Genomic DNA, 19,490 nt, shown 5'->3' with positions numbered 1-19,490 from the left:
GGCTGTAAGGTGGCAGCTTCCCCTTTAATAACTCTGCCACCCCAAGGAAGACACAGTGGCTTTCTGACTGACAAATGATGGGCTTATCCAGGATCTGGTCATCTGATTGGCATTTCCCGTGACAATGCTTCTGTGATGTAACGAGTGGTGATACGCCTGTCTTTTGGGGGTCTGTGTATGCCGTGCCTGTTGGCATGTTTATTCTTTAGCGATGGCTGTCTGGTGAGGTCAAGTAATATACTGCAGATATTAGAGTACGTACCATTTTCAAAACCCTTCCGGAAGAACTGGCTGCATTTTGACATGCCGCCCTTTTATCTCAGTGATACCAGCAACTTGATCCTCACATTTTCCCCCCTATCTCAAAAGGTTGACAGGAGTTAGATCCGCGTGAGATGTGTTTTTCAGGAGCCTGGCTGCTCAGGTGACAAACACCAGGCCCATGTGTGGATCTTGGGGACAACGGGGGTCTGCTGTTCTGAAAACTTTCTCTCCCTTTGCATGATAATATTGCTCCGATAAAAATCATGTAATTTTTGTGTGTGATCTCCAAATAACACCTTCAATAAAAGAATTTGTTCATTGATCTAAAGAAGGAGTGGTTTCCAGCTGCTTCATTCCTTGGGACAGACTTTCCAGTTAGCATCCGTCTCTTTGACTCACTTCTGCTAGAGGCTGGCCTCCTGTGGAGGTTATTGTGAAGGGGCCCAGCAACCTGGGGAGGCTGGGCCTGGAGCACTTATTTCTCCGGGAATCAGGGCTGAGCAATGAGAATTCTAATACGATAATTTGTGCTTAAATGTGCGGATGTTTGTGCTTGCCCACCTCCGTCTCGAAGGCAGGCGAATCGAGTTGTTGCTGCACCGGGGAGCTGGGGGCCCCTCCTCTGATTAATTTCTATCATCAGCCAACTGTTAACCCTTAGGTTAACACAAGGAAACTTTGTGCTCCTTTCTATTTACTGTATCATTGCTCCAGAAGGAGTGTTTATGGGGGAATTCTTTGTGTGCATTTTATTTGCTAATTAAATTTTTACAGTGGTTACATAGTACATGCTTTGCTTGATATATCAATACCTGTAAGTTCGTTTTTTTTACATTATTTAACTTTTAGGGATGTTCCCTCCTTCATTTCATGATTAAGATGCTTATTTAATTGAGCTGGAAACACCAAGTTTGTAAATGAGGAAGAGCCAGAAGCATTTTTTTGTTTTTGTTTTTAAGCAGTGTAACATAGTGAGAAAGAACTCAGGACCAGTCAAATGGGACCCGGCTCGACACCCAGCTCCACCACTTACAAGCTGTTTGAGAGCAGGGCATTTTCTGTCTTTAAGCCTCAGTTTTCTCATCGGTAGAATTGGAATAATTTTTCCTCCCTGACTGAGTCATCAAGATTAAAAGAGAAAATGATTAATTAATGATCCCAGAGACCAGCTATTCTACAAATGGCCAGTTAATATTATTACTTGTATTATACATTTTGTTAAATATTTTAGGAATGTAAACCCTATCCCAAACTATAGCCATCAATCATTTGCAGAGCCTAGTGAAGTGTCATTGCTCCTTTGTTTCCCTGGCTGGTCTTTAGAGTTATTTACCTGGGGGTCAATAAGTGTCAGCTGATGGATTCCCTATATGTTTCAGAAGATGCATTTTAAAGGGTCAGCCGAGTTTGTGGAAGGATACAGTGGGGGAGGGGGGAGGGTTTAAGTATTTACTAAACAAACATTCTCATTCCAATCCATCACACACACACACACACACACACACACACACCCCATACCACATACTGGTTGCGGAATCTTGGTGGGCCTTGCTCTTCATCTTTGCCCTGAACCCAATCCAAAGGTCCCAAGGAGACACTGCTGTCGTTCATTCATTTGTTCATTCATTCATTCGCTCAATCTTTTACAAAATATGCATTATATGTATTCTGTGTCCTGGGCAGATTAGCGGTGTGAAGGAGAGCAGAATCACTTTTGGTCTGTTATACCAGGAAAAAAGCACAAGTGCAAGCAGTGAAGATGATGCCTTAGGATCCAGGTTCCAGATTTAACACACACACACACACACACACACACACACACATATCAGAGGCTCACCTAATTTGCATACTTGAATACACCCACTAGCTGATTTCAAGGGAGCCAAATGCTTGCGCACGAAGTATAAAATTAATGAGTTGAACTTGTGGCCATTGCATTCAAGATGAGTCACCCAAGACAGAGGTGGGGAGTTGAACATAACTCTTTTACTTTTCCCTGCAGGGGAAAGGGTGGAATTCTGGGTTGGCTGTTCCTCACTGGAGGGGATCCTGAATCTACGACAAAATCAACATGTCAGTCATCCTTGGAAAGTACCCTGGTGATGTTATATTAAGAAAAAAGATCCCACCTTCCTGCAGGGAATTTGAAACCAAGATCAGGTCCTGTAAATAAACATCTAGCATCTATGGAGTGCTTATTATATAGGTGACCTTGGGCTTTAAAATGCAAGATATCATTTAATTTAATCCTTAGAACACTCTGCTTTTTGAGGCATATCCACGTAGTGTGACTTGCCCAAGGTCACGTAGCTGGTAGATGGCATTGCTGGGATTTCTCTGAATGGACCTGTGCCTGTGACTGGTGGGCTGCATGTACCCTTTGGACTGGGGCTCTGGGACACCTGGCCTGGACCTTCTCTGGAAGTGGGATTTTCTAGAACACATACAGCAGTTGGAGAGTCGAGGCTTCTGAGCCTCATGAACCATTCCTCTTCTTCGGGTGGAGTAGTATGCTGTGGAGCAGAGCCGTTGGCAGGGGGCGGGGGCTGCTTTCCTGTCACACTCCTCCCTTCATACCACTCTGGGCAGTGTCGCCGTGCTCTGCAGTTTGTTCTCTCAGGTTCGTCCATCCTGCAGATATTCACTGTGCTAGGTGCTGGGGACACAGCAGTGGACCCGGCATCCATGGTTCCTACAGCTCTAGAGGGAGTCACAAGAGAGACACGGTATTTATCATTTCCACTGTGACCATGAATACTGAAGGAAGAGGACAGAGGGCTGTGGGGAAGTGCCTCTTCAACTAGGTGGTCAGTGCTGTTCTTGGAGGATTAAAGGTGAGAAGGAACCAGTAAAGCAAGGGGTAGGGAAAACTTCCAGGCAGAGGTAACAGCATGTGCAAAGGCCCTGAGGTTGGAAGGATCTCGATGGGTTGAGGAGAAGAAAGAAGGCCAGGGTGGCTGGAGCTGGGTATGCACTGCTCCCCCAAAGAACAGTGCAATCTTCTTTCTTTACCTGGGGAAGGAGACTTCTTCCAGCTGGGGCCACCCCTCAGTTTGCTGTGAGCACGGCCTGTTGAGGGACACTTCTGTTGGAGGGTGTCTGCTGGAGGCTGTGGCCTTCTCTGCCATCCAAAGTCAGTGTCCTCCTTCCAAGTGGCCCTCCCCTCCTACCCTCCGTCTGTTCTTCTCTCTATACAATTCATTCATTCATTCCACAGATATCCACTGAACATCTACTCTGCGCCAGGCACGAAGTGCATATACAGTTAGTTGCAAAGACAAAACTTATGTAAGCTCTCTTACATTTTAGGTTCTGTTGAGATTCACAAGTGCTTCTGTGATGTCTGGCTCCCCTCTGCCCCTCCACCCCAACTCTAGGGAGTGTCCCCTGACTACATAGTTCTCTTGTACTTTGTTTGGTTAGACTTGTTTATACTTCATGCAGTCTCAGAGCAGAGAGGATAAAGCTTGAGTTTGCACCAGCATCTCAGAGTTCCCCTTTCTTTCCTGTGCATGGCCACGGTGGTTACATGCTTCCCTCCATCCCTTCCCACCCTTGTTCCTGAGTGTGCACCCATATCAGGCAGCGTGCAGAGTGCTGGGGTGATGAGGGACAACGTCACCACAGGGCCTCTGCCTCCATGGAGACACCTCAAGTTTGTACTTGATTCAGGTGTCTTGGGATTTTTGAGGAGGTTCTCACCTCCCAGCTCATTCTGGGGGTCATGAACACCTTCCCCTTTCAGGAAAGGGACAGTGTGGCAGGACAACTAGGTACTTGTTTATGTTGCCTATAAGTCCAAAGAGGAGTTTTTGCTATAGAACTTGAAGGTATACATTTACATGCCTGGTCCTTTTGATTCATTACTTACATGATTACATTGGTAACTTTTAAATTTAATTTAGTTTAATTTTTTAGTGGAAAATGAAGTATGTCCTGGCTCTTTGGATACTGAACTTTTTTTCTCTTCATTTGGTTTTAAATGGTTAAGTAACTTTCATTAAATAACTGTAAACATTCCAGATCATCCTGCATATATATCATATTTCACATCATCATAACTTTGATGTAAAATATTAAAATGTACATGCCTCAAAAGAAAAATTATGGAAACAAATGTGTGACTTATTACACTTTCAGAAAAGTTGCTTAAATATTTCCCCTTCCTTAGCAAAAATCTCTGATGAATTAAGAGAAAAAGCATTTAAGCGCACTATAAAAAATAATTCTTTAGAATAAAGGAACAGACCTTGGTAAGTGGTATTCCCCCATTTTATCTGTTCAGCTCTGTGAATATATGTTGGCTATTGTCCACTCATATTCATGCTGGTATAGCTTACTTTATAATAAAGTAAGCTATATCGGCATGAATATAATCATTTTAATTTCTAAGCTTTAGTTGGACTATTTTATCCAAGTATATAAATATAGCTCTAAATTTATATATACTTTATGAAATTTGAAACAATAATTCTTCCTTTTCCTTTTAAGAAATATTTCAGTCTATAGTAAAATTGTCTGGGAAGCATTTGGTATTTTATTTTGGTCTCTGTCATGCCTTTCCATGTGATTGTTCTATATTAATCTTGAAAAGTGACATAAGATTTCTTTTCCATAATAAATAGCAAATACTGTAATAATAACAAATGATAACTCTAATGAAAAAATTATATTTTTCTCCAACTAATAGAAGAGTGCCAACAATAGGTAGGATAAAATAAGATCAATATTTTGACACTGCTCTATTATGTCTGGCTCATTAATTTGGAGAAAACTTCTCTCTTCAATCCTAAATCACAGTGTCAACAAATAGTAGTTTTAATGTCTACTTTCATTCCAGTGCATTTAATGCTTTGCAAGTTATTTTCGGAGGAAAACGATTTTTGATTCTGCAGATGTATAGAGATTGCATTGTGTAGGTTTTTGTCTTAGGGAACAATGAAAAAGTTTTGCCATGTACTTTGTATTCAAGAGATAGTTCATTCCAAATTCCAGTTCAGCACAATACTATATGGTTTTCATATAAATGAATATGTATGTATGCATATCTGTATATGAATATATATGTATATGTGTGTATATACATGTATCATTGTCCTATTTTATTTTCCACACACACACACACACACACACACACACACACACACACACACACACTCTTTTTTTTTGTTTTTTTGGCCATGGGCCCCGGCAGGAAAAGCACCAAGTCCTAACCACTGGACCTCCAGCGAATGCACCCCACCACATGCACAGTCTTAAAGGCCATGCTCATTCATGTTCATTAATTTCACCCAAAGTTTCACGTAGCTTCCTCTTCTTTTAGAAGAATCTAGCATTTCTGATTTCCGAGTAGCGATTGTCAGTTGATTAAGGTCAATGCTAGCACTTATTCAGGCTCCTATTGACTGGGGCCACGTGATATCAGTGATTGATCCACCTTAGACACAGGCTTGCTAATTTTCCATTGTAATAGTACTTTTCACCTAGTCCATTCTTCCTTACCCCATGTCTTTCACTTAAGAACACTCCATCCCGCCCCCCAGGTCCTGTGCTGTTATATTAATGCAGAATTACATCTCTCACTTGTGCAAAAAGCATTTGTATCACTGCTGCCTGTCCTCCTTTGTTTTCTGGAGATCACAAAAGCCTGAGATTTAGACTAGCAGATAATAACATACAGTGCAAATTATTGATGCTGCTTTAATTGTCTTATTGACAATTCACTTGAACTTGGAGAAGCATGCTAATATTTATCATCCTGTGAACTCATGTGCATTTTCTTGACTAAAGCCGTAATTACAGAAGAATTTCAAAACTCAGATGTCTGCCTGCAGTGGCCTCACATTTCCTCTATTTGGACAAAGGCTTCCAGACTGCTGCATTGAGGGAGAGCTCTCATCGTTCACTGCCCCATAAGCGTCAGTGTCCTCCAGACGCCTCTCCCTCTAGGGGGTATCTGGCTAATTAACACCTTGACCAGCACCTGGCCAGGAGAGGAGGCGGCGATAGGACCCACCTGAGCGGTGGTAAAGAGGGCCGTGCCCATCCAGCCTCAGGGTTGCCCAGAGGTTTCTGTTTTTTGAAGAGACAGGTGTTTCTTTCCTTTTGGGAAATGCCTATAAAGAACATTAAAAGATTTAGAACAGGCTGAAGCTGAAATTGAGGCCACTGAGCTGACTAGGAGGTAAAAATCCAGTTGAGGAGGGTTTTGGCAAGCTCGTGTTGATGGATGGAGCCATCATGGCCTTGCCCCGTACCTTGCTTTCCCCATCTCCCCTCTGCTGCCCATCATCCGCTAGTCTCTGCCCCCTGGCCCTCTCTCGGTTCCTTGGGCTTGCTAGGCTTGATCACACTTGAGGCCTTTGGCATGGCTATTTCCTCTGCCTGGAACCCTCTCGTCTGCACCCTTCACCTGGTCTCTTCTGCTTGTCCCTCAGGTCCCACCAAAGGCCACCTCTTCAGAGAGGCTTTTCCTGGCTTCCCTCTTCCTCTACACCACATTGCTCACCTCCCAGCTCATGGTCCTATTTTATTTTCTTCACGGGATTTATCTTAATTGATTGCATCAAGTGTTAGCATGCATTCTGTCTACCTCTCTCCTCTAGAACTAGACTCCCCAAGGCCAGGGCCCCTTCAGGCTCCTTGATGACTCTCCTTCCAGCACCTAGAACAGTGGCTTGCAAAGGCAGCCAATTAACAAATGTTTTTTGAAAGGCTGCTACTTTCCCAAAGGAAAATATGTGTTTGGGAGTTTATCCATGATCTTTGAGAACGATGTCATGTCATCCCATGATGCGCCCTTTTTTCCTGGTTAGAGATGGAAGCTGCAGCTGTGGCTTTCTCCGAACTACCAAGAGGTTGCCATGATGGAGGTTTAGAAGGGTGGTTGTCTCTAGATAGAAAGTATGTCAGTGTTACTGCCAAGTTTCTCCCCCTTGTGGGGCATTGCTCAGTCGAGTGTGTTTCCTCTGGCTTGTGTTGTGGCCATGGAGGCCTCTTCTCTCAAGCCGTTCCCCTGCCCGGGCCATCTCGTCCGAGGTTGGCCACGCAGTCTCCACCATGGCCTCTCCCTTGGCATCAGTACATTGGGCACGGAGAGCCCTCATCGGGGTCTTTGTCCCTGCTGAGAGCCAGCTGCGTGGGGCCCTGATTAACACGGATAGAGTCGTTAGCGGCTCTGCGTTCACGTCTTTGGCAGCATTTGATGGGGGTCCCTGGGCAGAGGAGCCGTGGGGCCTGGAGAAGATGCCATCTTGACTCCCTGATTGGTGAGGCGCTCATCTGAATGATGAGTGAGGTGGAGCCACCCCACTGGCTTCAACGAGACACTCGAATCACAGAGCGTGATTGCAGAAGGGGAGAGAGGACTTTAAACCTATGTCACACCCTGTTGCCCAAGTGACTGCCATCTTGGGGAGCTTTGTGATGCTCGTGCGACTTGCAGGATCTGTTTTCTGAAAGTGTTGGAGATGCTTGTCTCCTCCCCCCAACAAGTCAACAGCAACTGAGAATTCCACAGAAAAATAAAAGATGGGGATGAAGCTGGGAAGGACTGTCCCACAAGTCTCCATTTCCACCTGTTTGTCCCACAGAATTCTTCCACTGTATAAAATTTCTCCCTTTGACCCATGTTATTTGTTTACTCTGCGAGCTACATGGAGTATCTTCTTCCCATGCGCATCTTTTCTCCTCTACTAGATTGCAGGCTCCCTGAGGACAGAATTCTCCTTTTCTTCCCTTGGTGTGTCATTGCCTTACCAGCCACTAACTGTCCCCCACCCTCACCCAACAGGGTGTCTGGCACCTGTCGGAGGGGTTCGGGATAAGAGAGGGAAGTAATAAAACCTTAATAAAGAATTAGGAATGTGGGTCTTTTGAAATGGTTTAGAATAATTTCCCAGTGAATTGTTTGTGATTTGATAGACTCTTGTACTAAAAACTATTTGCTATCTAGTTGGCTGCTTTTTTCTTTTTCATTCAATGATTTAGGAAGTCTGCTAATTACTTAAAAACAATAAAGATCATAAGACTCTACGAGGGAGGCTTGAGACCACTACTACTCAAAGCCAAAACTTTTTGGGGGGTGAGGCTTTCATTGTGAATGGGTTCTGTGATCAGGTAAAACAAGAAATCCCTTGGTGTCGTGCCTCTTGGTGACGACCTGTTGTTATTAACCTCTAATTAAGGAGGGGAGTCCCACCTCCCAGCAGAGGGCTGGGAGGAACCTGGCTTTTCATGGGATTCTGGCTTGGGTTTATTCACGTCTGCCTTCCAGCCTCTCTTCCCTGGGGCCTCCCAGTTGCCAGCTTCCTGTTCAGCTGCTGTGTTTCAGCTATTTGTTTGTGTGAATGCAAATATGTATTCATGGGGACCTAACTGTGTGCCCTCATGGCAGGCCAGTATACACTTCAGAGTCAAATGTAGGATGGAGGCACAAATCTGGGTCCTGGCCCTTGCTTGGTTAGTCACTTTGGCACCTTATGACCCCAGCTGGATCTGTTTTCCTATCTGTAAAATGAGGAAGGTGTGCCTGCCCAATCGCTCTCAAACTTAGGCAGATAAGAGAATCGTTTGGGAGGCTTGTTAAACATTCCTATTCTTGGGCCCCACTCTGAGAGTTCAGTTTTGTAGATGGTGCTGATGTCCATGGACCCCAGCAGCTGGTCTAGGTGGCCGTTTCCAGTTCTGCTGTGATAGTTTATGAAATGAATTTGGAGAAGCGGTTAAACGTTAGCAAACCTTATTTATTGTCTCTTTGGTTTTCTCCAGGTTGTCCTAAGTTGGTGACATTTTGCAAAATTAGATAGTATTCCTGGCCACAATCGCAGAAGTAATTGCAGATACTTATCCTCCTGAGAACCTGTCACTTTGCAGAGCTGGTGACAGTATCAGAAGGCTCCACTCTGGGCAACAGTAGTCCCACAAATCCTTTATTTGGCCTCGACTTACTGAGACTTTTTTTCTGGCACCCCACACATCAAAACTGGGCAAAACTGACCTGGCCTATTCATGCAAGAGCCACATGTAGTGTGGTGGCTGAATCTTTGTGTTTGAATTCAAACCAGATAGAAAATAGTAGAAGATGACAAGGGAATTGTCACAATTTATCAACACATCTTTGATTTTAAGACCATATAGCTTCAAACAAAACAAAGCAAAACTAACAACAAAACAGAAAACCTACAAAGCTTGGATGGCTAATAAGTCTTCAAATTTCTATGTGGTGGAACTGGGGAGATGTTCTTGAAAGGTCTAGCTGTAGTGAGTGTATATGCTCAGAAAGAGACTTCTATGCTTTCATCGTATAAACCACTAATTCCACATGAGTTAGAAATACTCTTCATAACTCCCTAATTGAGCAAGTGGGACAAGATGTTATTAATACTGCTCCAGGTGCATTTGACTTTTGACCTTGGCCAGCAGTGGTTCTGAGAAGCCATTACTTCTTATGCCTATTAGATTTCATCCTTTAACAAGGAAGACCCTTGAGTAAATGGTTGTCTATTTCTTTTGTCTTTTTAGCACACCTCCCCAGAAGTTTGGTGACATTAAGCAGGAAGGACAAATCATCACCATGTGCAGATTTCATATCAAATAAAAGAACTCACTTTGCAGCCAAATGTGGGTTTAACCTCTCCCATATCTTTGGTTGTACATAATTAATGTACGGTTCAGCATTTGACTTTCTGTGTTTTTCATACAGATTTAATCTTAGAGGATGCTCTGGGTCCTGTGTTCACAAAGGCACATTCAGCTTATTTCATGGGTTTTGCCTTTGGGTTTTGGGGATGCCCTTGCCTGAGTTTTCCTGAAGAAGATGAGCTGTATGGATCAAATACCCTCTCCCTGTAACTCTTCAGCAAACATTGATTCAGTGCCTAGCACTGTGCTCCTAAATGTTTGGAAATGAATGCTGCATTACAGCTGTGAATACTAATATCAATGTTTGAGATGGGGGGGGAGGGGAAGGATGCCATACTGCTCCACTGTGGCATGTGTCTTACGGGTCACTTCACATGTATTTTCTCACTGAATCTTCAGCAGTTCTGTGAGGTAGGGTCATTGTCCGATTTTCCAAACAAGGAACCTGGAGCTCAGAGTGCCAGGTGACTTACCAAAACCCACGCTCATAGCAAGGGGCTGCGTCCCGGTGGAAATCCCCAATCCCTGTCCATAAAACCTCTCTTTCCACTGTGCTGTTTATTTCGTGGCTGTGATTACTTAGATTTGGTCAAAGGAACAGAGAGGGAGCTGCTGGGTACCCGGGAGAACAGCCCCAGCTGCCCTGTGCCTTCTTGGGGAGCGGAAGTAGAAGTCCAGGTGAAGGCCAGGGGAGGGCCAGGGAAGCAGTTCACGAAGCCACTAGTCTGCAGTGCCTTCTCCTGGGGAAGCATCGAGCAGAGTGATCACCGAAAACAGTTCTTATTTATGCCCACTGCTGGGAACTTTTGGGGGGACATCCTTTAAATGGTTTCTTCTCTGGGCAAAGATGAGCACTTTCTGAATCTGCCCTCTTGCCAAGTAGATGAGATGTAAGAACATGTTTTCTATTGATTTTTAAAAGCAATTCTGGACCCAACTGGTAATAATAGGTGTGACCTGTGCTGTTTTCCAGGCAGTCACAAGCAGCTCAGAGCCTTGTGGTGCGACTCTGATGTTTGGGATGTGCATTCTTTGAAGATTACTTCTAAAGCAAGGCATCCAAATCCTTAATTCACGATTCTGTCTATTCCTGTGGTGTTTACATTCCACCATGGCAGAAGATCACTGTAAAAAAGAAAGATGAAAATGCACTTTTAAAAAGGGCTTTCTTGTGCAGGCTTCCTTCAAAGACCCTACCCATGTCCCTTCTTGGTGATGCAGAGGTCTGTGTCTCATCTGCAGGGAACACATACATTAGTGGCGATTTAAAGATTGGTCACATTGTCGTGACAACTTTGGCCTGAGCTTTTGGGGCACTGAGCTGTGAGGAGCAGGCGCTGGTGCCCTTTTGGGGTGTTTGGGCATGTCTCTCTGGCATCTGTCTCAGAAGTGCTTCCATATATTTTGTTAAGGAGCGCTTTCTGCCCTTTGCTGGAAGTCGGTTCTGGAAGGGTCTTGGGAAAGTGGTGGTGGAGCTGATTGATTTGGCCAGTGAACAGAGCAGGGCTTTGCTAGGGCTGGGCGTGAAGAGAGGAGCACTGCTTCTACTTAGAGGAGTCTCTGAGCTTTGGTGCCTGAGATTGAGAGGACCAGGTAGAGCCACTTGATTCCCTAGACACCAAAACGACTGTGTTTTCTCTCCTCTCTACACCCTCCCCCATATGACTGAGAAGGTACTAAAGTGCATAATAAATGGAAGGACAGAGTTAGTCTTGATTTTTCCAACCATGACTTTTTTTTTTTTTTTTTTGCGGTACGCGGGCCTCTCACTGTTGTGGCCTCTCCCGTTGCGGAGCACGGGCTCCAGACGCGCAGGCTCAGCGGCCATGGCTCACGGGGCCAGCCGCCCCGCGGCATGTGGGATCTTCCCGGACCGGGGCACGAACCCGTGTCCCCTGCATCGGCAGGCGGACTCTCAACCACTGCGCCACCAGGGAAGCCCCAACCATGACTGTTTTGATGCCTGTTTTTTTTTTTCGGGGGACAGGTATAAAGTGTCAAATACTTTAAAACACAACTTAATTTTTTTGTTGTTGTCTCTGAATTTTGGGGGAGTCTTCAAGGCGCACATGATCTGTCCATCATGTCACCCAGGGCTTTGGTTAATGGCCTCTCTTGATGAACATTTGGGGCCTGTCTATTCCCCACTGTCCCCCAAGTCAGCAGCACCTTGTCAGTGGGCAGCTGGGACCGCCTGATCACGGAGGCCTCTCCGGGGAACCTTGGGTGTCAGGGACCAGGATGGGCATAGATCTATATGAGGCCCCATGTCTGCATGACTGGAGGCCAACCAGAAATCACTTCTGATGCAGTTTGGATCACCCATGAAGTTTTCTCTTCATTAAGTGCATACTTATGAAATGATGGTTCATAGTAGAACTCAAGACAAGATATGGTTATGGTGAGTGCAGATGGTCTTAGGTAAATGTTCAGGCTTTTGCATTTGTCAATGCATGGACTCTTCCTGTAATATGTTGAGATAGCAGCGTATGAGCAGGAACACACAGGTGTCTGACGTACAGTCCCTGTGGCCCTTTAAAAACTGTCTCCTTAACATTTGCTGGCTATTCAAGGGATAGGTTGCCCTTGAAAAAAGAACAATTATTAAATTCTTTCACCTTTAAAAACACTTTAGAGAGGGGCTCCCCTGGTGGCACAGTGGTTGAGAATCCGCCTGCCAATGCAGGAGACACGGGTTCGAGCCCCGGTCCGGGAAGATCCCACATGCTGCAGAGCAACTAAGCCCGTGTGCCACAACTACTGAGTCTGTGCTCTAGAGCCCGTGAGCCACAACTACCGAGCCCACGTGCCGAAACTACTGAAGTCCGCGCGCCTAGAGCCCGTGCTCTGCAATGAGAAGCCACTGCAATGAGAAGCCCGCGCACTGCAAAGATGAGTAACCCCCACTCGCCGCAACTAGAGAAAGCCCGCGCGGAGCAGCGAAGACCCAACCCAGCCAAAAATAAATAAATTAAATAAATAAATTTAAAAAAAAAAAAAACACTTTAGGGAGCGCTCCCTGCAATTTCTGTTGGCCCTGGCTGGCTTTGGCCATGGACCACACCCCCAGTCTTCCTGGGCCTTGGGTGCCTCAGGGGAAGCTGAAGAAGGGCTCCAGGGCGTGGAGGAGGCAGGTGCATGTGCCGCAGGGGGCCTGAGGTTTTGGCCTCTTCCATCTTCATCACGTCAATAGCATCCTTAAGGCCCATGAAAATTGACGTTGGGGTTTTTTAATTGTGTTTTCTTAATGAAATAAGCTTGAGAGACACGTTCCTCTCTTTTCTTTGAGTAGACACGACCGTAAGCAACCCACGAAGCCTGTGACATGGACACTGGAAGCATCGGCAATTGAACATAGGTACCCAGAAAAATGGGAGCCTTTCCTTGTATATGGCTAAGGTGTTGAGGTAGGATGGAACCAAGGTAGACATTTGGTCAGATCCCAGATAAACTAACTTGGTAGTTTCCAAAGTTATTTTTATTGTACCTACATAGTAGGACCAGTAGAAGGGAAAGATTCTTAACTTTGGGTACATTTAGAGCATATCTAATTATTTTAAAAAGTTGCCGTGATTCTCATGAAAGTAATTTAATTTTAACTTCATTGACTTTAAAGAAGGTAGAGAGTATTTTGAGAAAATGATGATGAGCGATAGATCGTTGGAAAGATTTGGTATCAGCCACTGAAGCAGCGCCCACAGTGCTCATTCCAGTTGGGACTTTTGCCCTGTAGGCAAATCCTCACCGCTTGGGAGCCCTCATTTCATCAGCCACATAACCGCGGGGAGACCCTCCTCGTCAGATGTGGAGACGGATCCTAGCTGGTGTTTCCAGAGGGCAGTATGAATGATAAATACTGTTAATATTCAGAAGCAAGAATTGATTTTAAAAATGTGCCTTTGATTCACTAATCTCTGACATTGAGACATTTTTTGAAGTCTGTTGCTATAATTAGAATTCTATAAGCCATTTTATGTCTCTATCAAAATTTTAAGAGACATAGAAAATTTAAGGTTTTTTGGAGCTTATAATTCATCATATCAGTGCAAATCATTTTGCAGCTTGGGCTTCAACGTGGGGCAGTATTTTGGGCCCAGGGACTCCATCTGTCATTGGGGCTGTATCAACAGCAGCCAGTCCCCGGCCCTGACCCTACACCGCAGAGCTTGGATTTTAAAAATTGCTCGTGAATTGTGTTTCTGCCTTGTTTTGATTTGTTCTCCGCAGCTGAAAGGTGGGGCTGGACGATCAAGCAAGAAGTGAATGTGTCATTCAGAACCTGTGACTTCCCTGCCTATTGGCTATGCTTGTGTATCCTGGCTGGGCAGGGGGTAGAGGGAGGGGTGGGGGAGGCTTGGTTTCTGGGGACATGTGGGGTAGCGCGACAGCTTCAGCTGGGCTCAGGTGAGTCACGGCTGCGCTTCGAGATGGGTAATTGGTGGCATGTGGTCCGTGAGCCATGTGTGAGAGCCCTTCCTTAGTCATAGGGAAGGAGAACACGCATTGCAAATAAAAGCCTCATCAGATTAGTGAGTCAGAAAAGACGCTAACCCCAACCCAATGCTTAATTTCTACTTTTTTCCTTCCTAAAGCAGAAGCTGTTCCTGTTCTTTGAAAAAAAAAAATCAGTTTAAAAAGGACTGATTTAACCACAATTGAAAAGGGGGGGCCGTGTCACCATTGCACTATGATGATTAGCATGAAGATGAGTTGCACTTTAGCTGGGCTGAAACTTGTTCGTAACAGAATGTTAAATACTTAGTGAAAAGAAAGATTATGTCTATCTAGTTACACCATTCCTTGATATATGCTCCATGTCAGAGTGCCATTGTCTCCTGGGTAAAGACGGAGAGTTCAAATACCCACTATCTCTCCCCTGGTGCTCCAACTGCTCCGCTTTGAAGTTTTTATAATCCATCTGTCATCTTCTAGCAAGGAGGGCACATGTTCTGTACCACTCAATTACAGAATTCTCCTTTGCCAGCTCCAGTGAGACAGGAAAGAATGTTATGGGTGGCTGAGAGAAACTGTCAGATATACTAAATTCCTAGGATTCATATGGACGGTGTTATTCCAGGGTAGGAACACAGCCCTTCTATTGTTCAAGTGCATTAGGGATACATTTGGCATTGGGGTAGAGATCCTTTGATTTTTTTTTTTTCTTCTCTTCCGGAGTGTTGTCTTAAATTTGATTGTTCGTGTTTGGGAAAAGAAAAAAAAAGGATCACTCAAACCTCCTCTGGAATGTGGACCTTCAAATGTGGATTGAAAATGTGACATTTGTTTTAGCTAACAAGGAATTGGTGACCCAGCTGTGCAGAGATTGCGAAGTATTGGAATGCTTTTGTTTCTGTGGTTTCACTTTAGTGAAATAGGATTTTACTTGGGCTTGATAGAAGATGGTGACTAGATACAGCCTGATCTCCATAGAAATAATTTTCACCATCGTATGAACGGAAAGCCTGAGCAGTGAATGTTCTGCCATCTGGTGAGATCAGAGAAAGTTAGCCCTGGACTGAAAAGTCTTTAAAATGGGTTATTTTATTTAAAGACAATTTACCTTGGAGTGGTTAGTGTTGCTGGGTAGCATGTTAACTTCTCACTCATTGAGTCACGGGTGGTTAAATTCGTTGTCTTATGTGAAATGAGTTTGATGATCTCGGCTTAGCCTCTCGTGGGTATTAATTCACATTATGAAATATCCCAGAATAATTTAGCACCGTGTGGCATAATTTGCATTTTTACTCAAGATAGGGGCAATGATAGTGTCTGTGGATGTATTATTATTATTTTTTCATTCAGAAGAAGATGGCTCTTCTTTGTGGCTTACAGGGTGATTGTTTGTGGGGTTACTGTTATTAATTTTTGGGGAGCATATGGCTTAAGAGCTTGGGGTGGTGATACTAAGACATTCTAGCTTGGCACTAAAACCTAACAAGAAATATTTGCCGAGGCATAATTACAGCTGAGATGCTCTAGGATTTCATGGCCCTGCCCAGAGTTGGTATATCCTACACACATGTGCATTTTCACACAGGAGGACATACATGAGAGAACACGTATTAGGGTGGATGCATACAGTTTGGAGGACTCCACGAGTCTTACAATGTGTAAAAGGAATCTTTTCCCTTTACAAAACAGGAAGGTTTTCCAGAAATGCAAGATACTATTACATAATTAATTTAGTGAAACTTCTTAAATCTGATCTTCTGTTCAAACTAATAATGGGAGGATGGGGTAGCTCGATGTCATTAATTGAAATCTGGAGACAATAAAAAAATGTCTTTCTGCAGCTTCAATACAGCAGTCTGGAACTGTCGGGTCAGGCTGTGAACCAATTTTCTTCTCATTACTTTTGATTTTGGAGTCAATACAAATTTCATCAGTGATTGTAGGGTGCATATCCTCGTCTGCATGGACCCTGTCACAGGAGGGTATGTGCACTCGGCTTAAAGATTTATGGAAAAGCAGTGCTGGTGAGTCAGGAGAGGGAGGAAGGGAAATGCTCCTTCGTGTGGCCGCCTTGCTCGGGGTGATTGGCGGGAGGGAGACCCGGGGCTGGGGAGAGGGCGGGAGCCACAGGCCTCTCCTGAGTCTCTGCAGGCTGGCCACCTGGTCGCAGCCTCTGCTTGCCTGGTTCCTTCTTGGGCAGCTACTCCTTTGCCCGCAGTTCCAGACCGGTCTTTAGCTCAAGTTTTCCCTCTCTTCCACGTCTCCTCAATTTACAGATGTGGCGAGAGTATTCCCGCCGCACACCGAATTGAAGGCCCCACAGAAAGTTAATTGTAGGGAAGAGGAAAAAGGAGTCTCAACTTTGCAGGAGTTAGTGAAATTTCGAGAGCATCCTGGGCAAAGGAGTCTTTTGTGTGGAGAGGGAAATCCAGGATGTCTCGCACGATTCCTCATTTTTCCTGCATCCAATTTGCATCTTTGCAAGTCATGGGATCAGCCCATCTATCATTAGGTATTGGCTTAATTGGACATTTTTTACGAGCCCAGTTTGCTATTGATGTTAAAAGCAATTCGCAGAAATGCCCTTTCTTCATGATTCGGTATTGGCAATAGCGATGTATGTTTAATCACATTTTCCATGAGTAATTATCTAATTCACATGATTACCAATATAAAACAGGAAAATAGAATAGGAGCTTGACTCAGTCCTGCTTGGGCGGTGACACAGACATGCAGAGGGACCCGGGTGAGGGCAAATGTTTGCTGGCTCTGTTTTTCCTCTGTGATATCGTGGAGATTTTTATTAGCAACAGGAGCTCTCTGAAGCTGGGCATGTGTGAGAGAGAGGCTATTTGGAATTCTGTTATAATGCAGTTTGAGGTTCGCTCTGTCTGCTTGGGTTCTTAACGTTTGGGCTGTCCTTTCGGAAGATTTCCGGGAGACGGAGGTCACATTTTTTATTCATGTTGAAAAATATTCATTTATCAGTATTGGTGCCACTGTAAACAAGTGATAAAGTGACAACATTTACAACAGTAAAACTGACAGCATTTACTTTAATTTTCTGTCATTTTGGTAATTATATCAATCAAGACCCAAAACTAAAATGATATTTTAGCATGCAGTAAGAAATGAGGAATTCAGATCTTAAAAGACCATTACAATTAGCTTTGAAATGTTCGCCATTTTACCATAATTGTTTCATATAGCTTATATGTCTTCATTTACAGCCGAATATTCTGTTGATCTTTTATAAACAAAGTAGCACCCATCTGCTCCTTGAGACACTCCTGGCGCCTATTCATTGCAAAAATAATACATGTCCTAATGACTTCCACATATTTTGAAATCTCCCTTTTGAAATTGGTCTTGGCAGATTATTTGCAGGTACTTGAGTTGCATCTGTTTGCAATTTTGCAAATGCGGAAGACTTTAATGTTGAGCACTGCAAGAGGGCTATTTTAATCCTCAGATAACACTGGCTGTCATCAAAAGCCACATTTATCTTTTCGAAGGTGGGGCAAATGTTTAATGTTAAAAGACAGTAAAAGGTCAAGGCCAAGGCTGAGGTCTGAATATTTTCCTTTCATACGCCATGCCTTTTGTGGACTCTTCCTTGCATTTCTTTTCATTTAAGTTTTAGCTTAATACCCATTGCCAAGAGGATGTTTTGCTGATAAAATGAAAGATCAGGAAGAGAGTAAATCTGAAATAATTGTGAACTCCAGGCTCTTGGGCTCATTACCACCATGTGGCCAGCAGCTGACCAGCTTTAGGTCGACCGTGTTTACCATGAAGAACTAAACAGCATGGTGCTGGAGGAGAACCTGGGCCTTGATGTCGTTGCTGGCCTGCCTCCTGGGAGGAGCTGAGACTCTTTGGAGGGAAGGTGGCCACTGCGAGACCAGTGTATGATCACCTAGCTGGTGCTGCTCCTGGGCGGACCCATCTGCCGTCTGCACTCACAGAGTCAGGGTGAGGCTTGTTTCTTCTTTGTTCAAACTCGGGAGCCCAGAAAGCTGAGGTTAGGTGAACGTTATTTCCAGAATGCTGTCTTTGAGCTGGTTGAGGTGGAGCGTATGGAGCGAGCGGTCTTGTCCCTCGTGTTATCGGACCTGCTCGGAGCTGCTGCTGCATGTGGCTCAGCTTCCTCCGGCTCCTGACCTCCCTCCCTGTCCTTCAGTCCTCTCCAGTCCTCACCTGGTAGGGGTGCCACTTGAGAATAACCCGAGGTGCTGGTCCTCCCTCTGGTTGCTGTCTTGGCCATGAATAGCACAGGAAAGAGGGAGGAGTTACGCCACTTTGGCGGGTTAAATAGAAGTCATTGGTAAATGCAAATAGGATAAACACTCTGGTGTCACCCACACAACCTACCAACCCAGTTCACGTCCAAGCCACCTCCAATGACTCTGGTGATAGAAGGGCTTTAAAACCAAAATCAGCTCCATCCTCTTAATCTGAGAGAAGAGCAAGCTTCATAGACAAGCAGATACAGCCCGGGTCTGAGGTTCACCTTCAGAGGAGGGACGAGGCGTGCGGTACTCCTCACGTTGCGGAAAATACCTTTGGGGCAAAAAGGGAAAGTATATGAGATGTGTTATTTAAAGAGTTACTTACCATTTCTCATCAGTTGGGGCCTCGATCATCTCAACAGATTGGCGCCATTCAATAGATGCATGATTTACAAATGTATATTTTTATGTTACTAGTACTTTAGTACGTAAGTCATGTAGAGTAATTTAAAAATTTTTATGTTTTTATTATTACATTGGAATAAGTACACCATTAAAAATATTTTAGGTTTCTGGTGATTTGTTTAAAGACAAGCAAATTACCTGAAACCTATGACATTTCTGAGGGGAAATCTGAGAGAACCTTGTAGCAACTCAAGCTCTCCTTTTTAATCTGGTTTAATTTTTTGCAGGGGGTGGTGGTGATGGTGGTGATTTTGCATGGAACAGGAATAGACATCTGATGTCTTTGCTTTTTCTGCGTCATTTATATTCTGATGCTTTCACATGTGGGTGATTACACCTTAAAGAGAAAAGACCTCACACTCTCCTGATGATCAAAATTTTCAAATTACCACAGTGATACACTGGGGAGCAGGGATGCAGTTCTTCCCTTACAGA

The sequence above is a fragment of the Delphinapterus leucas genome, chromosome 20, assembly GCF_059928025.1.
Source record: "Delphinapterus leucas isolate spDelLeu-1000000601 "Yukka" chromosome 20, BTC_Dleu_Yukka2, whole genome shotgun sequence".
In the NCBI taxonomy this organism is placed as follows: domain Eukaryota; kingdom Metazoa; phylum Chordata; class Mammalia; order Artiodactyla; family Monodontidae; genus Delphinapterus; species Delphinapterus leucas.
Note: the sequence above shows the minus strand (reverse complement) of the source record.